Consider the following 17,127-nt stretch of genomic DNA (forward strand, 5'->3'; position numbering starts at 1 on the left):
AAGGAAATTAAAGATTAAAGAAGAACTTATTGAAATAGAGAATAGAAACACAGTAGAGACAACCAAGAAAATCAAACGCTGGTCAGTCTTTGAAAGGATTGAAATTATTGGCAAGCCTTTCACTCAAATGACCAACAAGTGGAAAAAAAAGTCTCAAATCCTCTTTTTTTTTTTTTTTTTTTTAAGATCAAATCATCTAAATTGACAAACCTTCTGAGGACAGTATTACTTTACACAGCATCAGGTACATTAATTACCATGAATTAGAGGCGCTTTTAGATGTGTAAGCTATGTGGAAAAGCACTTCAGTTTGTTGCTTTTTTTCCTGTTAGGTAAACAATTCCACCCTAAATTACATTTCAAGATTCGTGAAATGTGTCATTTATCCCTAGTTAACTCTTTCCCCCAACACAGACACACACACACACACACACACACACACACACACACACACACACACACTTTGGCCTCGGGAGGCTCCCTCCTCAATTTCAGGACCCATGACATACCTTTCACTATTCTTTCGCATGACACCATCAAAACAGAATAGATTGGAGACCAGTTATTTGCACTTGTGTTGATTTACAAATTACGCTTTCAGATTTATTCCTACATAAGCATCACTCTCACCAGCATTCATATTCTGAGCCTGAGGTACGTGTTTCCTAGATTAAAGCTTAGTAAATCTCCACACACACAACCTTACCAATAGACGCCACAAGCTGGATCAAGTAGTTCATTTCAGTCTTTTGACTCAAAAAATACATGGTAAATAAAATTGATTGCTTCAATTAAAAGACAATGGAAGGGAGAATATGGGCAACTAGGTATCTCCCTAACGGTCACTTTGAGTTGTTATGTTTATTCTGTGTTTTTCAGGGACAGCTGGTTGGAGACTCTAAGAAGCACCAGAAATCAAGTCCAAGAAGATCCCTTGGATGCTCAGTACCAACTGTATCAGAGCAGAGGCGGGGGTGCATACTGCTTTCAAGGACCGAATACAGGCTCTCCCAAAAGAATGCCAGGGCATCTTTTGACTGGCTTCTCATCCACAAGAAAATTAAATCTTCAGAGGTCATCTTTGGAGGTCAGCTACAACTGAGGCTAAAGCTACAACCCATGTTTGCATGTGTGTGGCATGCTTTAGTTTGGGAGATAGAAGTTTTTAAATATGCTTCAGTTTTTGCAACCATGCTTTGCCATTTCTTCATTTTTGTATACAAGAAACTATGGAAAGGATGAATCCAGGGCTTCTCTCCGCTTCTCAGGGGCTCTGCCCAATGCTGCCCTCGTGATCCAGGGCTAAGGGCAGACCCCAAACCTTTGCAAGCCCCTGCTTTTCCTCACTCTGCTACCATGCCAGTCCTTTCTCTCCCTGCTCAAGGCTCTACCAGGATCTTCCTTTGCTGCTATTTTCAGGGATACTTGGTGTCCTTTTTATTTGTGTTTAATGCTTTCATTATTACAGCCTCTACCCAACACATGTAAAATCTCACAACACATACTTATTGTACCTGTGTTATCTCTAACTTAAAACATTTTGCATCACAAAATCCCTCCAAATTAGGACTACGAAGTCTTTAGTTTTAGAACAATAAGTATAACAACAAATAACATTTATTAAGTACTTGCTTTGTGCCACTCTACTGCTTTACATAAATTATCTCATTCTGTCACATCTAACTGCTTCTAAGCATATGCTTACATTTGCCAGTAGCACTTAAAATTAATTAAACTAAAGATATTGTTATCTTAGAAAGCAAGGTCTCAATATACTAAAGTAAACTCCATAGAATAAAATATTTTAAGGTCTTACAAAATGTACAGCACTAAATTATTATAGGTTACTATTCAATTTATGTTACTATCATGGAAAATAAAGCATTTCTGGTATGTTGTACCCACTTATTTTTTTTTCCAATTTTTATGCCTTTCTCAAACTCCTAGAAACCAGAGCTTCTAATATGTCAAATAAATACAATTAGATTCATACATTCAGTTTGATCCTTTGAGAAATATATAAAGTGATTTTGTTCTTGCATTAACTCCCAAATTCTTTTGCATAATAACCAGCCTGACATTAATTGTGGTATGAGGGCTGAAAAACAACATGAGATACGATTTTTACTAATCTTTCACATTCCATTTTCAAGTCATATGCCGTTCCTGATCAAAACTCTTATTTATTATCAAGAATTACATTATTCTCCAAATGAGTGAATTTTTCTCTTGGAGACAGGAAATGAAGGATCGCTAACACTGGGAATGTATTTTTCCTGTCTCAGTATTAATACATGATATATATTCATATTAATAACAACTCTGAAAACCAGTTTCTTTTCTTCTACACATAAGCAATAAACAGTATGTGCAAAATCTGAATCCTAGCAGTAGTGGTGTGGATATAGAATATTGGGTTTCCTTTGAATGTACAGCCATTTCTAATATTTCATTAGAGCAAGTGTACAGGCAACTGTCACAGATGTCCATCAAAGCTGGATTAGATGAAGACAAACAATGCAGGCTTTGAGGATAAACTGAAGCTGCAGCTCAAAAGTTTCCGTTTCTCATCGAAGGGCACTGTGGAATCATTGTCTTCCTCCTTGAGGCAAAGAGAATGAATCAATTATGTTACTGACATCCCTTCATAGCCAACTGAAAAGGCTTTCTTGCAGTCCAACAAGAGACAGTGAAAACCAAAGATTTCATAAGACAATGTGGAAATTTCAAAAATATCTTCACACTCAAGTTTGTAATCTCTGCGTTTTTTCCATAAACTCTGCCATCATTTTATTTCTGTGGCAGAAGCTACTAGGGCAAAATTTCACAGAACTGAGTGTTTTCAACTGAAGGCAATGCTTAAGCTGAACAAAAAATGTATGGAACATGTTTAAGGATAAAATTAAGTTTTAAATTATTGTCATTAATTTCATGTGTATTAATCACAGATGGTAACTGCTTGCACACAGACTTCTTCTTGCCCCCCCCCCAAATAACTTTGCAGTCCTACTAAATACATGGATAAATAATAAATACAAAATAATACATGAAACAATGAGCTTTTTTGAGATAGTGCATTTCCCATTTAGGAAAACAAAATCTGCTAAGATTTTAGTTCAAGAACATCTATTCATGTTGCCAACGATGGGAGTGGCAAATCCAACTTTCATACAGTTGCTGCATGGGAACTGTCCAATCCTTTGGACAATAAATACCTATTAAAATTCAGATGCATATATTCTCTGACCTGAAATTATATTCCTAGAAGCTTATCGTACAGATAGAACCATCCATCATACAAAGATTTTATATGTAAGGATATTCACTGAAGCAATTAAATGACTTTTCCTGAATAAAGAGGGACATAACAGAGTACTTGAAAAATGGCCACATGTGGTGTGTGTGTGTGGATATATTTCACATACACATACATGTGTCTGCCCATGTATGCATGTGTACATATAGATACAGGCAACTTCTGGAACAATTTATTAGAAAGTATTTGTAATGCTGGGGTATATTTTTCCAAACTACATTTCAAAGATAGTTGAGTCATAATCAAATCTTTACAATCTCAGAACTTTAACGGTAAAAATAGGACTTTGTGTGTATATTTGACAATTACAACCAAGCAAATTGTAATTCAAGGTGACTCACATGAAACTGATGACCAAAATTGTGAGGCCACAGCATTTTGAAGCTAAAATAAACCTAAAGGTCATGATGTAAGCATTTTCTGCAAAAGAAAAATAACCTGGAGTCCCCCATTTTGTAAATGTGTTCTGCATAACTAAAAATCAGTTGGAAAAAAATGAAAGTATGTTCAAAAATCTGTGGAAACCGTGGTCAAATACAGTAATATATGGTTCTTCCATACAAGACCATCTCCGAGTCTTGACATGCTTATGTGCACTGTAAATCTCCAAGAGGAGACTAATAAATCTATGAATCCCCAACTCTGTTGACAATCAGCTCTTGACTTAACAGACACCTTAATGGCTATCTTATTGGCTCTGCAGAACACATTTGGAAAAGGCTAGTCTACAGGCACATATATTCCCAGTTTATGAAAGTAATGAAATTTCATTTTAAGAGTATATGAAATCATTCTAAAAATTTAACTACCGTGGTTCCAAACATCAATTAAACAAAAGATAGTTAATATGCAGTCTCCCTAATCATACAAATGCAAGTCTTAGCCCAATGCATTTTAACACTGTACATCCAAAATGCAACAGATGCACATGCTCATTGGTGTCTCATTCATTCTGAGGTTCTAAGGGTCTGATGTAAATGGTTCTCAACAGGTGCCAAGTGAATTCTAATCTATCAGAGTGTGGACTCTCCTGGTGAATTTAGTACTCACTCTGCTAAAATCTCCCTTAAGAAGAAAGTAAAGATAATAATGTCCCATGCTTACTGGACTTTTTCTCCTCTATAAGGCACTGTGAGGATGATCTTTCTATTAGCTCCCCCCAAAAATGGATGTTTGACCTTGTTCACTGCAGAGACTGAGTTACTTGGGGAAATATTTCAATCAATCACAACCTGGAGTATGGATTTGGAATCAGAGAAATGGATGTTCAAATCCCAGCTGCCACAAACTTTCTGTCAGATTTTAGGTAACCTACTTGCCCCTTCTGAGCTTCAGATGATAGCTGAACCAGATACAATCTTCATAAGGTTCATATAGAGATTGTAGTGAGACAACAAATAAAACATGACAACAGTGAGTCCCAGGCACATAACTGAGCTACTAATGAGGATTTCAGCTGATTTACAACATTTTACTAGCTGAAAATTGAACTACACCATGGCCTATTATTTTCCATAGCATGTGTTCAAAATTTACTTTTCAGAATTTCAGAGAAAGTTTTTATGGGATGAAATTATATTTGATCTCATTTGCACTCTGTTCCCAACGTCCAAAGCAGTATCTGACCATAGCAAACATTGCAAAAAATGTGTGTGTATGCACTTGCATGTAAATACATTAAAAAATATAACAAAAGGACAGTGGCAACTTTATTATATAATTTTATTTAATTTTTAAAATCCGTATCAAAATTACACATTCATATAATAGGTTAAAGAGCTCTAAAAGGTTTCTTATGAAAACTAGCAGGCCCCTGTCTCTTATGCCACCTATTTCCTCAACTCTTTTAACTGATCATTTTATTAACACCATAGAGCTAAATAATGTGATTCAATTTTTAGGATTGTTGACTTTCCCTATGGAGAATGAGGAGGAGTCCCTTCTTCCTTCTGTCAGACACCCTACACACATACACACACCACCTACATGCATATAAACCCTTCCTTCATTCCAACTTTCCAATATGGTTATATAGAATTTTGGCTGGATCAGTTTCTATTATTTCTATTATTGTGATAATGTAAATATTATTCAGAGATGAATTGTGTGTACTAATGTATCATTTTTTCTCTGTACTTTTTTTTTCTCTGGAGTGAATAATTATCTTGGGTTTTTTCCACTATAGTTTTCTATGTATTCAATCCAAAACTACTTCCCAACCATCTGACTCTCAAGACATTAAAGGCATATCATGCAGTCTATCAATTTCATCTTTCTGGAGGAAGTTCTAGAACCTTCTCATTGCTCACATCTGGACTCACAACCTCTATTCCTACAACTCTACTTCTCAGTCATTTCAGGCATCTCCTTTGCTGGATCTCAGTTTCTTGAATCCTCCACCCGTTCTCTCTACTTTGGTGAGGTATATTTTCTAGTACTCCCTAGGAAATAATTTTCAATGACCTTGATTTTAGAAATGACTACTTGAAGTTTGGGTAAAAAACTCTAGGTGAGGTATAATTTTCCCTCAGAATTCATGTTTGACATTCAGCTTCCAGTGTTGATGTTTATTTAGAAGTTCAAATTCCAGGTTCTTTGATTTTGATTTTTTTTTTCTCCCTGTAATTCCTCCCTCAGTGTCTAGAAATTTCACAGTGACACCGGGTGTATTTTGATTAACCGTGCTGGAAATTCAACAGGTCTTTTCAAACTGTAAATGTATGTCCATGAGTCCTGAGAAAATGTTTACATGATTTTGTTGCTGCTACCTCTCCTCCATTGTCTCTGTTCTCTATACTGAGTTTTCCTATTATTCAGATAATGGACCTCTGGACTGCTTCTTTAATTTTCTTAATCTCTGTTTTTTTTTTTTTTTTTTTTTTTTTGCTCTACTTTGAGATTTAAGTTCTGCCTTCTGATCCTACCATAAAAGTTTTCATTTTTGCTATCATGTTTTCGATTTCCAAAAGCTTTTTAGAATATTCCTTTTCTTCATAACATCCAATTCTCATTTCATGGTTGCTGTTTCTTCCTTTACCTCTCTAAAGATATTAATGATCACTTTTTTAATGTTTTTCTTTTCCTAAATATTTATTTCTTATATCTTGTCTTCTTCAGTTTGTTTTGGGCTCTTACATGTTATCCACCTTCTTCAAATGTCCTTAACTGACTGTACCTAAGAATGGGAATGACCACATCAGTATCCTTGGGTAAATACCCAGTAGTGCAATTGCTTAGGAGGGCACTTGATGGGATTAGCACTGGGTGTTATACTATATGCTGGAAAATTGAATTTAAATTTTAAAAAGTAATAAAAAAAAAGAATGGGAATGGCCGCTATTAAAGCAACAACAAACAAAACCAGAGTGGAGGCTCTAAGCACAGAGCAGGCACTTATTCATCTGTCCTGCCTTCACCATAGAATGCACCAGCTGGGCCATTTCATTAAAGAAGTCCCTGGAGTTGCTCAGATTCTCCAGAAAGACCCTTCCATGCCCCTGTCTAAAGAGTAGAGGCCTTTCTGCCAGGGTCCTGAAGGCCAAGTGGGGGAGGAGAGAACATAAGATATAAGGATGTTATTTAATTACCTTATTTTTCAGTGAGGTATCTTGATACTCCATTGCTCCTATGTCCCCTAATAGGGAGACTCTCTCCTCATCAGCTTTTAGCCACTACATATGATTTCAGCCTCCTCTCACTCCAACTTCTAGAGATTATCCATTGCCACCAATTCCTGAGACTTTGACTTTGTCACGTAAACAGGCTTATTCCTCACATCTGCTAAATCTGTTACCTCACAACCATCTGCTTCCAGCTTCCAAAATGTTTTTGCTACTGTCTCTTTTGTTTCTTCTCTCCTTGTAAGTCTGTGCACTTAAAAAAAAAAACTTTCCTGTTATTTCAATGCAATTTGTGGTAGAAACAAAATTAATTGCCCATGTTCAATGGATTATCATTATTTGATACAAAAGTTCCTTTTTATACATTTGTGGACTTTCTCAAGCTTCTACCATAAACTGCATTACTTGATAATCAGAATATAAACTTAATCAGAAAAGAAATAAGACTTGCAATATACCAAGGTAATCAGGCTGACTCACTCCCCTTTGGGACTTCCTCCAAATACCCATTTATGTGTGTGTGTGTGTGTGTGTGTGTGTGTGTGTATACACAATAAGAAAGCTTAACTCTAAAAAAGAATGTTCTATTATACAATAATCACTGTTAATAATGAGAACCTGAAGTATGGCCATGTCCTACGCAGTCCTCTAAATCATCTGCTATTTCATTATAATTGTAACAGATGCTATCTTTCACATGTGACTTTTTCTGAACCTTAAATTACTTTCTGTGAAGAGACCCTTGGGAATGGGAATGAGTGCAAATCAAATCACTACTGGGAGAATTTCCTGAAAAGCTATCAAAAATAAACAAACATTTAAAATTAAAAGAAATGATAACAAATAATAAAATAATAAAAAGATACGTATGCACACATGCTCTACTTCTCAGAGGCCACAGCAGGTCCCAGGGCTGACCTAAGTTCTAGTGAGTCTGGCTCAGCTCACTGACAACCCATTAAAGTTTCCCTCTCTAACTAAGATAACTCAGGATAAAATCTCCAAAATAAGAATCTTGTAAGAGGTGATCTCTGGGTGGCTCAGTGGTTGAGCATCTGCCTTTAGCTGAGGGTGTGATCCCAGAGTCCTGGGATCGAGTCCTGCATCAGGCTCCCTACAGGGAGCCTGCTTCTCCCTCTGCCTGCGTCTCTGCCTCTCTCTCTCTCTCTCTCATGAATAAATAAATAAAATATTTAAAAAAAGAATCCTGTAAGAAATAGGGATATGGGGGTTCCTGGGTGGCTTAGTTGGTTGGGTGTCTGCCTTCAACTCCGGTCATGATCCCAGATCCTGGGATCCAGCCCTGCATCAGTCTCCCTGCTCAGTGGGTAGCCTGCTGCTCCTTCTTCTTCTGCTTCCCCTCCCTTGTGCTCTCCTTCCCTCTCTCAAATAAATAAATAAATAAATAAATAAATAAATAAATAAATCTTTAAAAAAAAAAGAAAGAAAGAAAGAAAGAAAGAAAGAAAGAAAGAAAGAAAGAAAAGAAAGAAAAAGAAAGAAAGGAAGGAAGGAAGGAAGGAAGGAAGGAAGGAAGGAAGGAAGGAAGGAAGGAAGAAAGAAAGAAAGAAAGAAAGAAACAGGGACATGTCAGACATGAGGATTCTCTTTCAGAATGGTCTCTTTGTCCTGTACATTAGAGGAACACCTTCTTGGGAAAGTTTTCACATGCTGCTTTAATTTGGAGTTAGCCATGTACCTGATTTACTCCCAACTCTAGGCTGGGAGAGTCTGTGTCTGATTATGTTTATATTTTCACACAGCCCCTAGAATAACACCATACACAGAACAGAAGGTTAAAAATAAATGTCCTTCTATGACAAGAAAGGGTGCATGGCCACCTTTTCTTCCCCCCCCCCCCCAACATACCCATTGATAACAACATCAGGTCATGAGGAAGGAAAGTAAAGGGAGAAAAGATGAAGAGAAAGGAAGAGGTCAGGAATGTCCAATGCATCTGAAGATTCAAAGAAAAGAGAGTGAGGAAAATGCCACTGTATTTGGAAAGAGAAGTCAAAGCATATCAGAAATAAGAAAAGGGTGCCAGATTCTTCGACATTATTCTGAAATTACTCTATGGTGCAATAAGTACTGAAATTAGAAAGGAGAAGATTGTCATTATTTACATATGTGATCATGGTCTGCTTAGGAAATTCAAAATAATCAGCTAAAATGTTACTGGAAACTATGTGAAAGGTTAGATAAGAAAGCCAAGGACAAGGGCAGCCTGGGTGGCTCAGCGGTTTGGCGCCACCTTCAGCCCAGGGTGTGATCCTGGAGACCTGGGATCGAGTCCCACGTCGGGCTCCCCTCGTGGAGCCTGCTTCTCCCTCTGCCTGTGTCTCTGCCTCTCTCTCTCTCTCTCTCTCTCTCTCTCATAAATAAATAAATAAATAAATAAATAAATAAATAAATAAATAAAGTCTTTAAAAAAAAAGCCAAAGACAAACCTAAGCAATTATTTGATCAATGAAGGAATATTAACCCATAGAAAAATATAATGGAAAATAGCACTAGTCAATATTGATAATGACAGCAGTAGCAATAATAATAGTAAAAAAAAAAAGAAAAAATAATAATAGTAATAGTTCACATTTGTTGAACGCTAACCCTCTGCTAAGCACATGCTGCCCATCTACCTTATTTCATTTCACCTGCACATTTCTAGGAGGTATTACTCTTAGTATCTTTACTTCATAGATGAGGACACTGAGGCTGATAGAGTATCATAAATTTGCCCAAGTCGTGGAACAGGTGGCGCTGCCGTGCTCCCCACCCAAGGCTGATTCTAGAGCCCAAATGCACATCCCGTAGTAAGTCTAGTGATAAGAGAGAGCCATCCAATGAAAGAAGAACATAAAAATTTTAATAAATACTGACCTATGCATTGGTCCGTGATAGAAATATTCAATACTAAATACTGAATACTATATATTCAATGCAATCCAAATGAAATATTCTGGCAGGGTTTTTTTCTTTTCTTGAACTCTCTTTTTTGCACCCCCTCTTTCTTTTACTCTTTATTTCCATCCTTTTGATAGAATGATCCTCCAGTTTATCTGGAAGAATTAATTGTGTGCATAGCGAGAAAAATTCTGCTGAAGGGACTAGTAAGGGATATTGACCCACCAAATGCTGAAACATACACTAATGTCACCAACACTGTGGGTCATGAATAGGTGGACCCATGGAACAGGAAAGGGACTTCAGGAATAGAACCAAGTAGTCAAGGGATTTAATGCTGCAACATATTTTTTTCCTTTTAGTCAGACGGGTATGGATGAAAAATGTGAAAAGAGGTTATGTTGGTGAAGGTGAGGAGAACTATGGTTAGTGGAAGCATAAATGGACATAACTCCTGTGAAGAGCAATTTGCATATATACATATACATACTATATACTATATATATATACACACACACACGTACACTATAATTGAAACTCTCTGACGCAGTAATCTCATTACTAAGAATTTTAAGGAAATAGATTTATAAATCAACCACAGTAGCATTGATGATATCAAATACTGTAAGTAACCTAAATGTATAATAATAGAGGAACAGCTCAGTAAAATTTTGGTACATTCTTAAAGGTAACTTATTTAAAAGGTAATCATTTATAAGTATGGCATAGATCTACTCAATGGCATAAAAAGATACATTAGTAAGCAGATACAAAAACAGCCTGGGGCACCTGCCTGGCTCAATTGGTAGGGCATGCAACTCTTGATCTCAGGGTTGTGAGTTCAAACCCCGCACTGGATGTAGGCCTACTTAGGAACAACAACAACGATGACGATGACCAGATTCTCCAGGCTGCCTGCCTGGCTCAGTCGATAGAACATGTGACTCTTGATCTCAGGGTTCTAAGTTCAAGCCCCATGCTGGGTATAGAGATTACATAAAAATAAAATAAAATCTCTAAGAAAAAATAAAAGAAAAAGAAAAATAGCCTTAGTTCCTTATGGGAACTTTATATGTCTACATATCCATAGGAGATAAATGTATAAAGAGAGACCGAAAAGACAAAAAAAAAAAAAAGACTAAGTTTTCACTGAATACTTACAATGTAGACCAAAAACATGTTAAGCACATTATATCCTCTCATTTTACCTTCACAATCACACTATGAGGTACTTATGGACATCTTTTAATTGATGAAAAAAAATAACTTAGAGAAATTAGTAACTTTTCCAAGATCACACACTAATTTGGTGGAGTCAAAATGGAACCTGAAACATCCCCACTATGCAATGGGGCCTCCACATGCACCCCAGAGCTCGTGACAGCTGTCACTGACAGGAGGGTTTGAGAAATCGCTGCTGCTTCTTTATTTTGTTCTATATTGTTTGAAGTTTCTGTCATGAACGTGTATCATTAAGAAACATGGGAACAATGAACAGAAAAAGAAAGAAATCAAAGGTGAGTCTTGCCACAGCAATTTCAAGAGGTAGATGGAGATGAACACATTTCAAGAAATTGAGGAAGAAAAAGATGAGGAGGAGGTAGAAAGTATATGAGTGATTTAAAAAAAATGGCAGAAAGACCTTCTATAAAATATTTAATCAGTGGTGCAAGCATACATACAGATATACATAAAGGGACCAAAAAAAACCTGCATTTTTTTTCTCTTGTCCTGCTTTTATTCTTACTAAGCCCTATACTTCCCCCTGCCCACTACACAGTTAATGTATGCTACCCTTGCAGAGGTCAAGGAGTTAGGGATTTCTTTGGAGTCTTCCAGCACAATAGATAACATCTTAGGAGTGACCAAGCAGGGTCATCATGAACGTTTTCCAAGACCACTGATTCACCAAGAGCCCTGGTTCCAGGGCATTCAGGACTAAAGGGGGACACCTGAACACTCATCTTTGTTCCTGGATGCCGGGGAAGACATGTGCACTGGACCACAATCCCCAGTAAAAACCCCAGGCCCCAAGCAAAGATGAGATTCACTCTCCTCTCTTCTCCTTTTCCAGTTTCCCAGATACTCCGTGTGAATCTGCACTTAATCTTTCTCCAATATACTCTGCTCTCACTTCTTCTTGGCTCGAGTTTGATTTCTATCCTGCGCTAAGCCAAAAACTAGGTTGGCTGGTCCTGCAGGAGCCACTCTGGGTCCTCAGGGATCCAGCCAGCCTCCATCATTAGCATAACCCTTATTATCATAACCCTGTATTTAGCAATATGTTGCCAAATATGAAAACATATGTGTCCTTTCTTCCCAGAAATCTCATTTCCAGGAAATTATCTGAAAAAGATAAGGAGGCAAATATATACAAGGACTACATGACTTTCTGCCCTTTGTTATTTGAAATGTGGTTGTAGTGACAAGAGCTCCGGGTTTGCAGTGAAACCTACCTGGGTCTGAATCCCTGCTCTGCACTTTACTATGACCTTGAGTATGTTACTCAACTTCTCTCAGCCTCAGTTTATCTCTAACATGTCAATCAAAACACAGGCCTCACAGGATCCTTGTGGGGATTAAATGACATAAAATACAGCATCGTGTCCAAACTATAACAAAGCACTCACTCTTTTTCTTCCCACTACTCACTATTATGTGTAACTTAGAATGAATACATAAACTTTAATCAGAACTCTAAGATAAATCATACAGCTTGGTAATTTCTACATTATTCTGCATCAGAGTATCATAAAATATTAAACTTAGCTTTTAAGGTTGTTCAGTAGTAAACCTATGTTATGATACTTTGACACTTTCTCAATCTCAATTAGCAGTAAACCAATTAACAAAACTTTTATACACTACAGTGAGTCACATTTTTCTTTCTTCTTCTCTAATCCCTGGTGTGTTGTAAGGGTGATTGAGTATCTAATTACTTCTTAATTGAATGCACATATTATACATTTTTCACTAGTTCAAGCTTAATGCTTTTAGTCTAGAAATCAAAGTCAATGAAATTAAGTTGAATTGGGATTTGGGCAACTATTATAATGAGAGAAGGTTTGTATTATGTCTAATTATAAGTAAATGTGGATTTTAGCATTATTTCCTATGGAAATATTTCAGGTACAGGAATGTGCCATAACTGACTAATTTAGATGATTAATAACATTGTTATTCTTATTTACAATCTTTTATTCCTCATTACAGTGATTTTATTGTTGGAACCCACTAAATATAATCATTCTTTAAAGAAAAGATACCATTAGAGAATCATTAGTTGTACCAAAATCAGAATGAACATTCACATCTGTAAAAAACGAGATGAGTTTCTCTGCAGCATAAAAGTTATAGGAATTCTCACACGCTGCCAAAAGAAGAGAAATACAAATCTTGGAATATAATTAGTTACATTAACAAAAAAATACTTATTTATGGCAAGCCATAAAAATTTTAGTATCAAAATGGCATTCCAAATTCAGTTAATACGTTATAGAGAGACTATTTCATAAGGAGTTTTTTTTCCCTTTTTGCATTATACAGAAGTAAAAAAAAAATCTGAAGTAGATATTCTCCAACAACAAAGGTTTGCTTGCTTCTTTATATAGATGAGGAGACCAACTATCTGAAATAACTGAGTTGAAGACTTCTTCCGGCAGTTGACTGACTGGATTAAGCAATTTATTAAGGTTCAGTTCAACTCCGTGTTTCCAAGATGTCCTAAAAAGATTTTCTGTAGACAAGCCCTAAAGACCTTTAGGAGTGTCTAACCACTGAAAGTACAAAAATGCAGAAATTTTGAAGGGGGTTAAAGAAACATTGTAATAGAAAATGGACTTATACAAAACCAATGTGGTTTTCTTGTTTTAACAACTAATTTATTTTGAGAATGTGTTACCAACCTAGTGGCAAATTTCTTGACTGGAGAAACTTCCCCATCACCTAAGAAAGACATCAGGTTCTGCCCAAGGTACTGGGTATTATCTAGATTATTTAGCTTTATATGTTACCAAAACAAGTTTTAACCGTACTGTTTGTCCAATTAAAACTGAAATAGCCAAAAAAAAATAAGGCAAACTTAGACACACACACACACACACACATCCAAGACCTTGCAGTTAAATGAATAACTTTTTATGGCAAATTTTTACTAGAAATATTTTAAAATATGTTGTTTCTCACATTTTTTAAAAAAGATTTTATTTATTTATTCATGAGAGACAGAGAGACAGAGAGGCAGAGACATAGGCAGAGGAAGAATCATGCTCCCTATGGGGAGCCTGATGTAGGACTCAATCCCAGGACTCTGGGATCATGCCCTCAGCCAAAGGCAGATACTCAATCACTGAGCCACCTGGGTATCCTTGTTTCTCACCCTTTGAGGGTCATGTCAATATCCAACTTTCTCTTGCATGGTTTCTTCTCTATTTTACCCTTTTCCCTTCTTCAAGAGATGGCTTTTATCCCTAATAAAGAGGTCTGGGGTAGATTCCTCCACATCATCATGCCATAATTCTTTCCTCACCCTCATGCCATTTCATTTCCATGCTGAGATTTCAGATTCCCTAGGTTTAGCTACAATGTAAGAAATTTGCTATATATAATCATCAGGACCATAACTATTGCATAAAGAAATGAAAATATTAAAAAGAAGACTTCAGGTATCCCTGGGTGGTGCAGCGGTTTAGCGCCTGCCTTTGGCCCGGGGCGCGATCCTGGAGACCCGGGATCGAATCCCACGTCGGGCTCCCGGTGCATGGAGCCTGCTTCTCCCTCTGCCTATGTCTCTGCCTCTCTCTCTCTCTCTCTGTGTGTGACTATCATAAATAAATAAAAATTTAAAAAAAAGAAGACTTCAGTCATTCTCTCATGCTTCTATATTAAGTATCAGTAGATCTAATGCAGATAGGTTTTCCAAACCCCATTTTCAGGAGACTCTGCACCTTAAGAGTGGACATTTCAATCAGATGCCAAGAAGAGTAACTTTCATTATGGATGGCAATAACAAACTACAATACCATCATCAAACTCCAATGGCAGATGCTGCCAATTAGTCATAGCACTCCATCCCCCTATACTCATAGGTGGATTCAGTATTCTTTTCAACCAAGCACAGCTAACAGACAAGTTTGACTTCACCACATCTTCCAGGTCTTTTATTTTTATAAATCTTTAAAAAATAATCCTATGTAGAAGAGAGGGGGGATGCTCTTGTGTCAGTCTATGTGAGAGACAGGGCTAACTTCATGGGATGTGATGTTGGGGATGGAGACACAGAGACAGATTTGGGAGTTATCAGAAGGCAAATCTCAAAACCAGATGATAAACTGGAAATGTGAGGTGAGGTGAGGAAAAGAGTTGTCAAGTATTACTTGTGTTTCTAAGAAAACTGGAAAAGAGCCAGTTCTGTGGAGCAAGATCATAAATTCACTCTTTTATATACTGAGTTTAAGATGTCTCTGACACATCCAAAGAAAAAGTCATATGTATTTAACACTAGAACTTAATACAGAGACCTAGTCTTGGCCTATAAATGCATGGGTCATCTGCATTTGGTGGGAATAGAAACTGTAGGTATGGATAAGACCTATAAAGAGAGCATGCCTCAGGCTGAGCTGTGAGGACTCTTAACAGTAAGTGGCCTCCATGAAGGTCCATTTGAGTGCTGAACTTTTATACTTCCCCAGGTTGAGGATGACTGCTTTCCTAAATCTCTGTAAACTTCATCATGAAAAAAAAGAGAAACTTGAGAGAATAGACAGCAAATAAACGAGGAGGAAATGGAAATGAGTGCCTCTTTATGAATATGGTTTTCTTAAGAACTAGTTTTCTTAATAACTAGTCAAGCTAAAAAATTGATTTGAGGAAATTATCAAAAATGAGCACCAAAGGCATGATGCCAAAGGCATAAGAGAAAATGTTTAAAGAAGATAACCTGCTTTTGGTAGTTTTCTTATGAAAAATATAGCCTCTAGGTTTAAAATCGTGAAACCTACCATATTTAAGATATCAGATATATGAATGTTGAACATACAGGTTGACCCATGACTACAAATAAAATGTTCTCTTTTCTTCTTCCCAAAAACAATTTTGTTTGAATTCAGAGGGAGAAAAAAACTAAATCATTCTGCAATTTTTATCCACAATAAATCATTAACATTTCTAAAACATTAAAAAAAGGAAAAATATAGAAGTGGTGATTATTTTCCTTGTTGAGTAATCTTGAAGAAATGCCTATATAACTTTGATGTTTTTCCTTCTTGGGTTAATAACAATTTTTATATCACATAATCAAAACATAATATAATACGTTGAGCACCCTTGATATTTTGGCCTTTTCCTGAAATCATTTTGAAATCCTTTAGGAAATCCATTCCATTTTCAAGAAATTCTATATGATACAGTAAATAGAAAACAGCTATATCCATCGAGTTTTCATTTCTCACCCTAATGCTGTGCATCAAGTTAAATTATTAGAGTGAGGGAAAGTCCAAGTTCTATTGACTGAAAATATGGCTTTGAGCTTTCCATTTGTTTGGGAAGGATAATAGCTTTTCCCTACTTGGTCATTCAGAGTTGACACTCTCCCCCCCTCCTTTTCTAGAATGCCTTATCCTTTTCTAACCTGTAACTCTTTAGGTTATAAAAGAGAACAGATAAGAAACTGATGCTTGCGATAGCGTTATTAAAGCTAAAAAAAGTTTTAATTGCAAAAGTATATTAGGGGGTGGGGAGAGTTCAACACAGTCAAGGATGGCTTCAAAGACCCAAAAAGAAAAATGAGGGCAAGCCTAACAAAGGGATCTATCAGAGCTGTTTAGTTAATAACCCTCTTTTTTCTTCTTCCTTTACTGTTTTATTTTTTCCCCAAATTTACTTGGGGGCATACTTAGATTTTTTCCCCCCTTTTAAGAGGGGAAGAAAGGAAACTATTTAAAGAGCCCCGTGGCATTGGTTTTACAGAAAATAAATAATTATAATCAAGTATAGTTACTGTACACATGTTCAGCTTAACAATATTTGAGTTACAGGGGAAACAGATAAGTCTTTGAACAGTCAGAAAAGCTTTAAATAATGGGCTAATACTTCATGAAACAAACAGGCAAGTAATCATGTCATCAGAACATAAGTACCAATATTCAGATACCGAGAGTAACAAATAAACTGGACCAAAATTTTGGACTTGTTTTTTGTTTGTTATTATTAAGATTTGGTTTTCACACAGAAAATTCAATGGGTAAAGGATCATTTCATGTCCATTAGCTCCCAGAAATCTGAACTAGT

At 36.5% G+C, this 17,127-nt stretch overlaps 1 protein-coding gene across 1 annotated transcript in view; it reads right to left on the bottom strand.

Moving 5' to 3' along the window:
- Positions 1-1,579: 1,579 nt before the first annotated feature.
- The window catches only part of CA8 (carbonic anhydrase 8), an 84,934-nt gene continuing 69,386 nt past the window's right edge, over positions 1,580-17,127 (bottom strand). The window contains exon 9 of the mRNA XM_025477803.3: positions 1,580-2,602. The gene's annotated coding sequence lies outside the window, so the exon portion shown is untranslated. The remainder of the gene's footprint in view (positions 2,603-17,127) is intronic.

The sequence above is a fragment of the Canis lupus genome, chromosome 29 (assembly GCF_003254725.2).
Source record: "Canis lupus dingo isolate Sandy chromosome 29, ASM325472v2, whole genome shotgun sequence".
Taxonomy (NCBI): Eukaryota; Metazoa; Chordata; class Mammalia; order Carnivora; family Canidae; genus Canis; species Canis lupus.